Consider the following 14,927-nt stretch of genomic DNA (forward strand, 5'->3'; position numbering starts at 1 on the left):
CTCTCCATGTACATTCGGCTGACTTGGCATTCAGCAGTACATTGGCACATGCATAGCTATCTGTCACAATCTCGATAACATATGGCAAATGTCCGGCATATTTTGAAGTAACTCAGGCACAAAGAACCGTGTCACTTCACATCACGTCCTATACCTCAAAGGAATAAAAGAAAGCCCACAAAAGAGGTTTTTTTTACTAGCTTCTCCATGGCACCCATTAGGAGGGAAGAAAAATAGGTCACCAACAGCAACCACCATCATGTTTACTGCTGATCTAAAGATAATGACTGTTGCTTCTTGTGTCCTATTTTTGTTCATTACAAGTCTTCCGGGAGGCCCTGTTTTCCCTCCCCAGTCATGAATCTGCAAGGTTCTGGACTCCCCCATTCACAAACATCAATTCTTCCTTGTCAAGTAGTCCCAGCCCACCTAGACCATTCGTTCATTCATTCAATCGTATTTATTGAGCGCTTACTGTGTGCAGAGCACTGTACTAAGCGCTTGGGAAGTACAAGTTGGCAACACATAGAGACGGTCCCTACCCAACAGTGGGCTCACCACCTTTGTACATGCACTAAGTTATATGAACATATCAAACATATCATGAGGTGATGCTTAAGACAGTGGGTCAACAATAGGAGAGCTACGAGTCAATGTTTCCTAACGGAAAGAGCATGGGACTGGGGATTAGGAATCTTCTATCCTAATCCTGGCTCCACCACTTTCCTTCTGCATGTCACAATTTCTCTGGGCCTCAGTTTCTTCACCCGTACCACGAGTATAACATACCTGCTCTCCCCCACTCTAAGACTGTGAGCCCTGTGGGTGACAATTCTATGCCCAGTCTGATTATGTTGTATCTTCCCCAGGGTTTAGCACAGGAGTTGACACCTAGAAAGCATTAAAAAAATACAACCAATCATCATCGGATCAGAGAGGTGAGGGAGAATTCACAGTTGGTAGACACATTCCTGGCCCACAATGAGCTCATAGTCTAGAGTGGGAGACAGACATTAATATAAATAAATACAATTACAGATATGTACATTAGTGAGCCCACTGTTGGGTAGGGACCGTCTCTATATGTTGCCAACTTGTACTTCCCAAGCGCTTAGTACAGTGCTCTGCACACGGTAAGCGCTCAATAAATACGATTGAATGAATTAGTGCTATGGGGATGAGGGAGAGGTAAATAAAAAGCGCAAATCAGAACAACGCAGAAGGGAGAGGGGAAAGAGGATATGAGGGCTTAGTCAGAAAAGGCCTCGGGGAGGAGATATGCCTTCAATAAGACTTTGAAGCAGCAGGATGGCCTAGTGGATAGAGCAGGGGGCGGGAGTAAAATCATCATGGGTTCTAGCCCTGGTTCCACCACTTGTCTGCTGTGTGACCTACTCCAATGCTTTGTACAGTGCATGGCACATAGTAAACCCTTAACAAATACCATAATTACGAGAAGCAGTATGGCCTGGTGGCAAGAACACAGGCTTGGGAGTCAAAGGACATTGCTTCCAATCCCAGCTCCACCACTTGTCTGCTGCGTGACCTTAGGCAAGTCACTTAACTTCTCCGAGCCTCAGCTACCTCATCTGTAAAATGGGGGTTAAAAGCGTGAGCCCCACATGAGACAACCTGATCACCCCAGCGCTTGGAACAGTTCTTGGCACATAATACGCACTTAACAAATACCAATAATTACTATTATTATTATTATTATTATTATTATTATTTATTATTGTTGTTATTATTATTAAAGGTGGGGCAAGTAATTGTCTGTCAGGTGTGAAGAGGGAGGACATTCCAGGCCAGAGGCAGGATGTGGGCGGCAAGATAAATGAGATCGCGATACAGTGAGTAGGATGGCATTAGACGAGTGAAGTGAGTGGGTTGGCTTGTAATAGAAGAGCTGCGAGGTAAGGCAGGATGGGGCAAAGTGATTGAGTGTTTTAATCAATCAATCAATGGTATTTATTGAGCACTTACTGTGTGCAGAGCACTGTACTAAGCGCTTGGGAAGTACAAGTTGGCAACATATAGAGACAGTCCCTAACCCAACAGTGGGCTCACAGTCTAGAAGGGGGAGACAGAGAACAAACCAAACATATTAACAAAATAAAATAAATAGAATAGATATGTACATGTAAAATAAATAGAGTAATAAATCTGTACAAACATATACACATATATACAGGTGCTGTGGGGAAGGGAAGGAGGTAAGACGGGGGTATGGAGAGGGGGATGAGGGGGAGAGGAAGGAGGGGGCTCAGTCTGGGAAGGCCTCCTGGAGGAGGTGAGCTCTCAGAGTGTTTTAACATTATACTATATCAGAATATAATACTAAGACGTCCTTTCCAAGTGCTCTATGTTTTTAGGTTATAAACTGCATGACTTATGTGACTGGACCAATCTCATACGTAATTTCCTGCAACTGCACAGGCCAAAAGGATCAGTAACTTCTAGGAGGGTTTGTATAAATTCATAGACGAGTGCTCCTTACTAGGGAAGAAGTTTGCCTGATATGAAGAAGGAGGAGCTCCAAGCAAGGGGAAGGTATGAGCCTGAGAGAAGCAGCGTGGCTCAGTGGAAAAGGACATGGGATTTGGAGTCAGAGGTCATGGGTTCAAATCCCAGCTCCGCCAATTGACTGCTGTGTGACTCTGGGCAAGTCACTTAACTTCTCTGGGCCTCAGTTACCTCATCTGTAAAATGGGGATTAAGACTGTGAGCCCCCCGTGGGACAACCTGTTCACATTGTAACCTCCCCAGTGCTTAGAACAGTGCTTTGCACATAGTAAGCACTTAATAAATGCCATTACTATTATTATTATTATTATTAGGTCACTGGCAAGAAAGATGAGAACACGGCACAGTGAATAGGCTGGCTAACTGTGGTGCTACGTTACTTTTATTATTATTATTATTATTATTATTGATTACTATGTGCCAAACACTGTAATAAACACTGGGGTAGATACAAGATAATCAGATTGGACATAGTCCCTGTCTCACAGACTACATAGGAGAAGCAGGATTTAACCCCCATTTAATAGGAATTGAGGAACAGAAAAGTTAAGCGACTTGCCCACAGTCAAGCAGCAGACATGTGACAGAGCCAGGATTAGAACCAGGTCCTTGGCCTCCTGATCTGTGCTCTTTCCACTAGACCACACTGCTGAATCGGAACTATTGGGAGTCATCAGCACTGGGGGGATTTGGATTTGTGGCTTGAAGTATCATTCTCTAAACTGTACCTTTGTAGCTCTCTTTTGGTATTCTTTCTAATTCATAATACTGACTAAATCTTGAGGTTGGGCCCTATTCTAATAGTAATAATTTTGTTATTTATTAAGTACTTACTATATGCTAAGTACTGCACTAAGTGCTGAGGTAGACATAAGAAAATCAGGTGGGACACAGTCCCTGTTCTACAAGGGACTCCTAGTCTATGTAGGAGGGAGAACAGGAATAGTATTGAATCCACATTTTATGGATGAGGAAATTGAGGCATAGCTAAGTTATGTGACTTGCCCAACGTCACACACAGGAAAGTGGCAGAGCCCAAATTAGGAATCTCTAGCTGACAGGACCATGCTCTTCTCACTAAGCCACACTACTTCTATTCCACTGGGGAATCTGGTAGAGTCAGGATCATCAGTCTTTTTGCAGAGTTAGCTAATGGCTCATGACCAATTCCCATACACTGGACTTCCCTCTGCATTGCTCTGAATATAAGATAATTATTCTTAGTCTTTGGTATGATACAGCTATACGGCCCCATCAATCTCCTAAACCAAAAGCTTCCAAGCCTAATTACATGGACTATTAGTGTGACTCATAAAGGAATTGATTTTCTTGTGTTAGAGGCAGAACCACCTAATACCTATTTTTTTTTTTACTTTGCCAATATTAGCTGGGTCCTGCATACATATGTAATACACATTTTACATGATATTAAAAATGTGATTTTATGTACACTACCTCACTGTGATTCTAGCAGTCTATTCATGCTGTTCTATTTAAAAGTCTATCTGCATTTCCTCCAATCAATTTTCTAAGACCTTAGACATTAATCTTTCATAGAAGGATACAAGAGGAATCGCCTATTGGTGTATTTCCAATTCTATAAGTAGAATAAATGGCTAGATGAATTAAAATTTCTGGTTGGACTCTATAGCTTCCTAAACAAATACTTCATTTAAAATGAAATGCAACATCATCACAAATCTTCAGTGATTCTCAAAACTAAACTAGTAGGGTGCTTTCTAGGCGTGGAAATAACTTCCCAGGACCAGTTACTAAAAACAGTGGGTGGAGACTTAGGTGACAAATAAGGAGAATCTCAAAACATTAGCTAATCAAGTTAACGACAAGACATGGAAGGAATGGACTCCAGAAAGTGAGAGGCTGGTATTTCCTGCCAACCACTGAATGTTTGATGGGACCTTCGGGTGATGGTTGGGATGGTGATAGCTTAGCGTGAGGCTCAGGAAAGTGAGTGAGGCACTGCTGCCCAATCAACCCACATATTCAGTCTGTCCCCAAATCCTGTCGCTCATCATTAAAATCCTCTCCATTCAAAAAGCTGCCATGTTAATCCAAATATTTATCCTATCTCATCTGATTACTGCATCGGCCTTCTTGCTGACTTCCCTGTTTCCTGTCTCTTCCCACTTCAGTTTATACTTCACTCTGCTGCTCAGATCATCTGTCTACAAAACCATTCAGTCCACGTCTCCCCACTCCACAAGAACCTCCAGTGGTTGCCCATCCACCTCTGCATCAAATAGAAACTCCCTGTCATTGGCTTTAAAGCCCTCAATCACCTTGCCCCGTCTACCTGATTTCAATCAATCAATCAATCAATGGCATTTATTGAGCACTCACTATTTGTAGAGCACTGTACTAAGCACTTGGGGAAGTACGATACAGTAGAATTGGCAGATACATTCCATCTGCTGGACTGTAAGCTCCTTGAGAGTAAGGATTATGTCTACCTACTCTAGTGTACTCTCCCAAGGTCTTAGTACTGTGCTTTGCACACAGTAAGCACTCAATAAATACCACTGATCAACTGATCATTTAGCGCCTCTCCTGTTGTCGTCTAAGGTTCCAAGGCTTCTAGGTTGAGGGGTAAAAATGAGTGGGTGGTATTTAGAAGGGAAAGGAGAAGGGATAAAACTTTAGATTTAATTTCCACGTCTGCCTTCACTGACTAAATTTTCTTCTTTTTCATAAAAAGTGAATAGGCCAGATCAAAACATTTAGAAGGCCTTCTTGCTGACTTTAAAAGTCAGTAGCTGACTGACAGCCTATATAAATTTCCTACTGGGGAAGGTGAGGAGGAAGAGGCGGCAGACCCTACCTTTAACTGTTCATGGAGAAGCATTCATTCATTCATTTATTCATATTTATTAAGCACTTACTGTGCAGCAGACCCTACCTTTAACTGTTCATGGAGAAGCATTCATTCATTCATTTATTCATATTTATTAAGCACTTACTGTGCGCAGATCACTGGACTAAGCGCTTGAAAAGTATGATTCAACAGCAGAGATAATCGCTATCCAACAACGGGATCACAGTCTAAACGGGGAAATAATAATAATTATGGTATTTGTTGAGCACTTCCTATGTGCCAGGCACTACTCTAAGCACTGGGGTAGATACAAGCAAATCAGGTTGGACTCAGTAGAAAGAGCATGGGCCTTGGAATCAGATGACCTGGTTTCTAATCCTGGCTTGGACATTTCCCTGCTCTGCAACCTTGGGCAAGTCACTTCACTTGCCTATGCTTCAACTCCCTTATATGTGAAATGGAAGTGTCAATATATGTTCTTTCTCTCTATTAATCAATCAATCCCTCGATGGTCTTTAAGGAGTGCTTACTGCGTGCAGAGCACTATAATAAGCACTTGGGAGAGTACAATTATGTTGCCAACTTGTACTTCCCAAGCACTTAGTACAGTGCTCTGCACACAGTAAGCGCTCAATAAACACGATTGATGATGAATAAAACAAAGTTGGTAGGCACACTCCCTTCCCACAACCAGCTCACAGTCTACCGGGGGAGACAGACAACAAAACAAATTACAGATAGGCACATACGTACTCTGGGGCTAAGGATGAGGTGAATATCAAGTGTTCAGTGCATAGACAATGCAGCAGGGAGAAGGAGTAGAGGAAATAAGGGTTTAGTCGGGGAAGACCTCTTGGAGAAGAGTTGATTTTAATAAGGCTTTGAAGCTGGGGCGAGTGGTGATCTGTTGTATACGAATGGGGAGGGAGTTCCAGGCCAGAGGAAGGACGTGGGCAAGGGGCTGGTGGTGATGTGATGGGGTACAATGAGTAGGTTGGTGTTTAGAGGGTTAAGTGTGCAGGCTGGGTCATGTAGGAAGTCAGCCACATAAGTTGGGAGAGGGAGAAACGACTAAGTGCTTTAAAACTGAGGGTAGTTTCTGTTTGATGCAGAGGAGGACAGGCAACCACTGAAGATCCTTGAGGAATGGGAAGATGTGGACTGAATGATTTCCTAGAAATATAATCCGGGCAGCAAAGTATGGACTGGAATGGGGAGAGGCAGGCAGGCAAGCCAGCTAAGAGTAGTCAAGGCAGCATTGACTAGTGGAAAGAACATGGGCTTGAGAGTCAGAGGACCTGGGTTCTAATCCTAGCTCTGCCACTTGTCTGCTGGGTGACCTTGGGCAAGTTGCTTAACTTCTCTGTGCCTCAGTTCTCTCAAATGTAAAATGGGAATTAAGACTTTGAATACGATGTGGAACCGAACCGTGTCCAACCTGATTATCTTGTATCTACCCCAGAGATTAGTACAGCTCCTGGCACACAGTAATCACTTAACAAATATTTTTTGAAAGGCAAGATCTAATGCTTGGATCGGTTTAGTAGCAGTCTGGACGGAAGGGAAAGGATATATTTTAGCCATGTTTTGAAGGTAGAACCAGCAGGATTTGATGACCGATTGAATAACGTGAATTAAAGGAGCGAGATGAGTGGAGGATAATGCCCAGGTTACAGATCTGGGAGACGTGCATTGTCTACAGTTTTGCTGTCTGTATCCCCCTTCTAGACTGTGAGCCACTGTTGGGTAGGGACCATCTCTATATGTTACCAACTTGTACTTCCCAAGCGCTTAGTACAGGGCTCTGCATACAGTAAGCACTCAATAAATATGACTGAATGAATGAATGAAAAGACAGGGCTTGGGCGTCAACCCCATGTGGGATAGAGGTTGTGTCTGACCTGATGGTACTACATCTACCCTTTCCTTTCCTCTTCTCTCAGTCCCCTCTGCATCACCCTGACTTGCTTCCTTTATTCTTCCCCCCTCCCAGCCCCACAATCCTAATCCTCCTCGACCTCTCTGCTGCCTTCGACACTGTGGACCACCCCCTTCTCCTCAACAAGTTATCCAACCTTGGCTTCACAGACTCTGCCCTCTCCTGGTTCTCATCTCTCCAGCCGTTCATTCTCAGTCTCTTTTGCGGGCTCCTCCTCCCCCTCCCATCCCCTTACTGTAGGGGTTCCTCAAGGGTCAGTTCTTGGTCCCCTTCTGTTCTCGATCTACACTCACTCCCTTGGTGAACTCATTCGCTCCCACAGCTTCAACTATCTCTACGCTGATGACACCCAAATCTACATCTCTGCCCCTGCTCTCTCTCCCTCCCTCCAGGCTCGTATCTCCTCCTGCCTTCAGGACATCTCCATCTGGATGTCTGCCCACCATCTAAAACTCAACATGTCCAAGACTGAACTCCTTATCTTCCCTCCCAAACCCTGCCCTCTGCCTGACTTTCCCATCACTGTTGAGGGGACAACCATCCTTTCCATCTCACAAGCCCGCAACCTTGGTGTCATCCTCGACTCCACTCTCTCGTTCACCCCTCACATCCAATCCGTCACCAAAACCTGCCGGTCTCACCTCCGCAACATTGCCAAGATCCGCCCTTTCCTCTCCATCCAAACCGCTACCCTGCTCGTTCAATCTCTCATCCTATCCCAACTGGATTACTGCATCAGCCTCCTCTCCGATCTCCCATCCTCCTGTCTCTCCCCACTTCAATCCATGCTTCACGACGCTGCCCGGATCGTCTTTGTGCAGAAACACTCTGGGCATGTGACTCCCCTTCTCAAAAATCTCCAGTGGCTACCAATCAACCTACGCATCAGGCAAAAACTCCTCACCCTCAGCTGCAAGGCTGTCCATCACCTCACCCCCTCCTACCTCACCTCCCTTCTCTCCTTCTAAAACCCAGCCCGCACCCTCTGCTCCTCTGCCGCTAATCTCCTCACTGTGCCTCATTCTCGCCTGTCCCGCCATCGACCCCCGGCCCACGTCCTCCCCCTGGCCTGGAATGCCCTCCCTCCGCACATCCACCAAGCTAGCTCTCTTCCTCCCTTCAAAGCCCTACTGAGAGCTCACCTCCTCCAGGAGACCTTCCCAGACTGAGCCCCCTCCTTCCTCTCCCTCTCTTCCCCCTCCCCATCCCCCCACCTTACCTCCTTCCCCTCCCCACAGCACCTGTATATATGTATATACGTTTGTACATATTTATTCTATTTATTTTATTTTGTTAATATGTTTTGTTTTGTTGTCTGTCTTCCCCTTCTAGACTGTGAGCCCACTGTTGGGTGGGACCGTCTCTATATGTTGCCAACTTGTACTTCCCAAGCGCTTAGTACAGTACTCTGCACACAGTAAGCGCTCAATAAATACGACTGAATGAATGAATGTACAAATCTGTAATTTAATTATTTATATTGTCTTTCTCCCCCTCTCTAAACTGTAAGCTCGTTTTGGGCAGGTAACTTCAAAGCTCTTCAACACCTCATCCCCTCCTACCTCACCTCCCTTCTCTCCTTCTACAGCCCACCCTGCACCCTCCGCTCCTCTGCCACTAAACTCCTCACTGTGCCTCGTTCCCGCCTTTCCCGCCTGTCCTGCTGTCGACCCAGACACACATCGACCCCTGGCCTGGAATGCCCTCCCTCCACACATCCGCCAAACTAGCTCTCTTCCTCCCTTCAAAGCCCTACTGAGAGCTCACCTCCTCCAGGCCTTCCCAGACTGAGCCCCCCCATTCTCTGCTCCTCCTCCCCTCCCCATCGCCCCCACTCCCTCCCTCTGCTCTACCCCCTCTCCAAAGCACTTATGTATATTTGTACAGATTTATTACTCTTCTATTAATGATGTGTATACATCTACAATTTTATTTATCTATTCTGATGGTATTGACACCTTTCTACTTGTTTTGTTGTCTGTCTCCCCTTTCTAGCCCATTATTGGGTAGGGACCATCTCTATAAGTTGCCGATTTGTACTTCCTAAGCGCCTAGTACAGTGCTCTGCACACAGTAAGCTCTCAATAAATACGACTGAATGAATGAATGAATGAATAAGCACTCAATAAATACCACTGATGGACTGACTGATTGACTGTTCTTCCTCAACAGGGCATCATCACCCTAAAGCTAAAAGGGAGAGGAGGAAAAATGAGGGGATATGTTTGGCAGAGTTTGAAAGAGGGCATCATACAATCAGTATGGGAATAAAGAGGAGCCGATTTCAAAATAAATGAGTAAAAGGCTCTGAACCAACAACTTAAACCCACGCTTTGTTTGCCCATTCATAGTTTCTATAGGGTGGGAGATGAGATGGCAAGTCTGATTTCTTTTCTTTTCTTTTTTTTTTTTAATTTGGTGGGGTTGGGGGAGAGGAGGCAGTAGGAGATGAGAAATGTGCCTGTGGCTACTCAGGGATGGCCAAACCCAACCATTTCCCACCTCTCCCTCCTAATACTGCTCTCTCTATAGCAACAAAGTCCTGCCCATTCAAATTGTAATCTAGTATTCACAGAGATGTAGAACAGTCAAAGTACTACAGCCTAAAATGGCTGCAGATTGGCAAACTTTCTCCCCAGGACCTTCCACTGGAGATTAGAACAGTGCTTTGCACATAGTAAGTGCTGAACAAATACCACAATTACTATTCTTCGGTTCCCAATGATTCTTGTCATCATTTCCTCAGCCCTGCTTGGCACTGTCCGATTTTCAAGCTCCTTCATTTACTAGCTCTTGATACCCTTGGTGACAAATGAAACTGGCCTTTCATTTCTTCCCCTCTTCTTCCCAGTTGACCTCCTTGCTTAATAATAATAATAATAATAACGATGGTATTTGCTAAGCGCTTACTATGTGCCAAGCACAGTTGTAAGCGCTGGGGTAGATACAAGGTAATCAGGTTGCTACACGTGAGGCTCACAGTTTCATCCTCATTTTACAAATGAGGTAACTGAGACATAGAGAAGTTAAGTAACTTGCCCAAAGTCACACGGCTGACAAATGGAAGAGGCGGGATTAGAACCCATGACCTCTGACTTCCAAGCCCAAGCTCTATCCACTAAGCACCTTGCTTCTCCAGCACATATGGCTAAACGGCCACGTCTCAGATTGTGTGAAGATAGGCATGCTAATGCATAGTTTCCACACTTCAACGATGAAAATTCCAACCATGCACTTTTCTCTAAAGTGCTTAACAAATACCATTAAAATAATAATAATAATAATAATAATAATAATAATACCATTAGTCGAAAGACAGGGTGGCTCCAGTTCTCCACCCCAATAAAAAAAATCCGAGCCCTGCCTAAGTTTTCTAATTAATTCTAAAAGACACTTTAATTAAAAAGTACAGAAAGCTGTAGTTATAGCAGAAACCACTCTACCTCTGCTATGTTTGGATTGTACAGGAGACAAGAAAAGCGTGCTTATCACAATCAGTAATAAAGCACTCACTAAGAGACAATGTAGGGAGTATTCATTCACAGGGATACACCCAGATGTGTTAATTTCTACCTTGATGAGGTTGTCGTTTGTCAACCACAGTATAAACAAATGAGTTAGGCTGGATGTCAAGCAGAGATACTGCACATAATAAAAGCCTAATATAGAGGAGCTGCTAGTGTGTCAAACTTTTACTAGACAGATTCTCAAGATTGCAGCTTTTTCCCATGGATCATACAAAGACCTCTACTCATGTTTTGGGAGGGTTTTGCTGGTTGAGGCAATCTGAAACTGTTTTCATCCTGTAAATAATATTTGAGTGATTCAATGATGATGAAACTCATCAATCCAGTGAAATCCACCTCCTAAAGCAGGATCTTTGTAAGCAGGGATATCAAAAGGTGCAAAAGGGATTTAGATTCACAGACCATCAGGATAGATATCCTGATGACTACGGGTATGCCTTGGACTCTGCAACAAGAGCCTCAAATTTTGCTTCTCTAGCTACAGCACCTTGTGATTTCTCTATAATAATGACGGCATTTGTTAAGTGCTTACTATATGCCAAGCACTGCTCTAAGCACTGGCTGGGTACAAGGTAGTCACGTGGGGCTCACAGTTTTATTCCCCATTTTACAGATGAGGTAACTGAGGCCCAGAGAAGTTAAGTGACTTGCCCAAAGTCACACAGCTGACAAGTGGTGGAGCAGGGGTTAGAACCCATGACCTCTGATTCCCAAGCCCGTGCTCTTCTCACTGAGCCACACTGCTTCTCTATTTGTTCTTGTCTTTTATGATGTTTGGGGACTTTATTGTTTCATTGTTCCTGATGCATCTTTTTCCAGTCCTCTCCCCGACTTACATTCAGAATTTGTGAGCCATTCGAGGGGCAGGGTCTGGGACTAATTCCCATCTGTGTACTCTTAACCAGTGCTTAGGACAGTGCTCTGCATACAGGAAGCACTTAATAAATACTATTACGACCACTACTGCTGTTGTCAGAGGGGGATAACAACTTTGTGGAAGGACCCTGGTCGGGCTGATTGATGGATTGAACCATTGTGGCATTTCTTAGGTTGTTATTTTCCTAACTAGACACTGAGCTTGACTCCCTCATATTTTGAAAAGACGGTAAACACATTCCTATGGAATTAAATGGAACACTGCCATTGTTTATTTCACTTTTGCACCACTAAGTTCCATTATATAGAAGGGCCAAGCAAAGCGTCTATTATATGCCAGAGAATCTCCGGCCATTGAGTCGACTGAGTCAAATCAAGTAAAGGAGTACTGACCCCATTACAACCTAAGGGCTGCGATTTAAAGACTTCTTAATCCATCCCATGCTGTCTCAAATGTCTTACTGATGGAGTTTACACATAATTATTTGATTAAGAACAGTTAGCATCTATCCAGGTAGCAAGAAAGCATTGATACTGTTCTTCCAGTGCCCCAAGGAGGCTAAAGCTGACAGCTGTTAAAACAGTGAAAGGGTAAATTTCATTCCTTGCCTTTCTCACTATTTCTAAAGTATAGGGGCACTTTTAAATTGCATTAAGTAGGTCTTTTGTGTGTGCATCAAAGCAGAAGATCAAAGAAAGGGAGGCAGGCAGTGGATGAAAACATCTTTTCAAGGAGCATCCAGGAACTGCTTTAGTGACAATTAGCCACGATAAAACCATTCGACTGGAACTTACAACTCCCATCCTGTCAATTGTTTACTAGCACGAAAAGGAAAATAAGAGAGAAAGAAAGTTCTGAGCTTTCCTTAACATGCAAAAACAAAATAAAAGGAACTCCACTACAAATCTGATAGGTGGAGCACAAAAAATAAAACTTGTTCTACAGACAAGTGAAAAATAAACACGAATAAAAACGAATTTCACAGGTCACAGAAGCAAAGAGAAGAAAACAATGTCAACAAAATATCCAACTATGGAAACTTGGTTGTTGGGAGCTTCTGAAAAAAATGATCAACACCACAAGTGATCCCTAACTAGATGGAATTTTGCTTCAACTTAAGTACAAGCTATTGAAAGCGATCTGGGAACTGAAATTTGAGTTAAGAGTTTCCTGTAAGCAGGGAATGGGTCCTTTCTTCATCCTGTGCTAACCAAGGGCCTCATATAGTGTGCTGCACCAAGTTGGCAATAAATGCTACTAGTACTGGGGAAGGAAGTACTTGGCTTCATTTTTCCTATGATACCTCAAAACTCTGGACCTAGTTTTCCACTGCAAACAGAACTAGCTGTTCCTTCCATTCTTAACTGGTCTGTCCCCTGTCTGGTGCTTATACTGCACCCACCTCCTTTATTTCCATTATTTTCATTTTTAAAACCCAGCACAGACTCCCTCCACCTCAGCTACTGCTGTCAGGGTGGCAGGTTGGAAGTAGTATCCCTGTCTATGGGTATTTGAGACGAGAATGCAGTAGTTCTGGAGCAAGGACAGAAGGGAGTAAGATTTCCCCCTCAGCAACCCTAGGTTCTGCAGATTGCCTCAAAAATTCCTTATAGCTCCATTACATTACCTTGCAAAACTGTGACACAAATAACGTACCATCCGTCTTCTACTTCTGGGAAAGCTAAGGACCATTCAGTAATTGTAAGTGCCATCAGTGAGTACTTTAACTAGGATGATATGCTTGGGGTAGCATTTGTCAAGAGTTTGATATTCATAACGCACCTTTCTTCAAAAGAATCACAACAGCGCAACTACGTACTAAATGCAGACAGAAAGAACTCATGCAAGGAATATGAAGATTAAGTTATATACACCCTAATTGCTAAACTGATTAGTTACAGCTTGGAAAAGGAACGTGGCTGAGTTCAATTTGTCAGGTTCTATGCCTAGCCTTGGAAAGTCAATTCACTTCCCCTGTGCTTCAGTTACCTCAACTGTAAAATAGGGATTAAGACTATGAGCCCCTTGTGTGACGTGAATTGGGCCCAATCTAATTAACCTGAATCTACTCTAACAGTTCAGTAGCTGGTGCATAGTAAGTGTTTAACAAATACCATTTTTAAAGTTTAAAAAAAAAAAGTTTTCCCAGGGAGATAGTTTCCATTTAGGGGAACCCTTGCCTGCTTTTTTGGGTGGTAGCGGTCATCCCCGTGAGCTGTGCTTGCTCACATTGCCAGCCAGAATCCAGTGGAAAGAAGACAGGCCTGGGAGTCAAAGGACCTGGGTTTTAATCCTGGGTGACCTTGGGCAAGTCATTTCACTTCGCCATGCCTCAGTTCCCTCATCTGCAAAATGGAGATTTGATACCTGTTCTCCCTCCTTAGACTGTGAGCCCCATGTGGGACCTGATGATCTTTTATCCATTCAATTGTATTTATTGAGTGCTAACTGTGTGCAGAGCACTGTACTAAGTGCTCAGAAAGTACAATTCAGCAATAGAGATGATCCTTGCCCACACCAGGCTTACAGTCTAGAAGAGGGGAGATAGACATAAAAACAAGTATTGATATAAATAAAATTATAAATACATGTCAAAACAAGCAAACAGGCATTAATATAAATAAATAGAATTATAGATGTATACATATATACACAAGAGCTGTGAGCAGGGGAGGAGAGATAGAGCGAAGGGAGCGTGTCAGGGTGATGCAGAGGGGAGGGGGAGCTGAGGAAAAGGGGGGCTTAGTCTGGGAAGGCCTGTTGGAGAAGGTGAGCTGTCAGTAGGGCTTTGAAGGGGGGAAGTGTGATTGGCGGATTTGAGGAGGGAGGACATTCCAGGCCAGAGGTAGGATCCAACTTGTACTTCCCAAGAGCTTAGTACAGTGCTCTGCACACAGTAAGCGCTCAATAAATACGATTGAATGAATGAATGAATGTGGGCCAGGGGTCAACGGCGGGACAGGCGAGAACAAGGCACAGTGAGAACAACAGCATCAGAGGAGTGGTGTGGGCTGGGCTGTAGAAGGAGAGAAGGGAGGTGTGGTAAGAAGGGGCAAGGTGATGGAGAGCTTTGAAGCCAACAGTGAGCAGTTTTTGCTTGATACGGAGGTTGATAACCACTGGAGATTTTTGAGGAGGTGGGGTGACATGACTAGAACATTCTTGTAGAAAGATAATCCAGGCAGCAGAGTGACTGATGGCACTCTTAGAACAGTCAGGTCAGCGCTT

General features: G+C 43.9%; 1 protein-coding gene across 2 annotated transcripts in view; it reads right to left on the reverse strand.

Moving 5' to 3' along the window:
- Window positions 1-14,927, reverse strand: part of PIK3CB (phosphatidylinositol-4,5-bisphosphate 3-kinase catalytic subunit beta) — a 239,741-nt gene that overhangs the window by 101,498 nt on the left and 123,316 nt on the right. The window contains exon 1 of one of the 2 annotated variants that reach the window (XM_038743427.1): window positions 790-831. The exons of the other annotated variant lie outside the window; for it this stretch is intronic. The gene's annotated coding sequence lies outside the window, so the exon portion shown is untranslated. Of the gene's footprint in view, window positions 1-789; window positions 832-14,927 lie in introns of those variants that run through there. 2 annotated transcript variants of the gene reach the window in all.

The sequence above is a fragment of the Tachyglossus aculeatus genome, chromosome 1 (assembly GCF_015852505.1).
Source record: "Tachyglossus aculeatus isolate mTacAcu1 chromosome 1, mTacAcu1.pri, whole genome shotgun sequence".
NCBI classification, from domain to species: domain Eukaryota; kingdom Metazoa; phylum Chordata; class Mammalia; order Monotremata; family Tachyglossidae; genus Tachyglossus; species Tachyglossus aculeatus.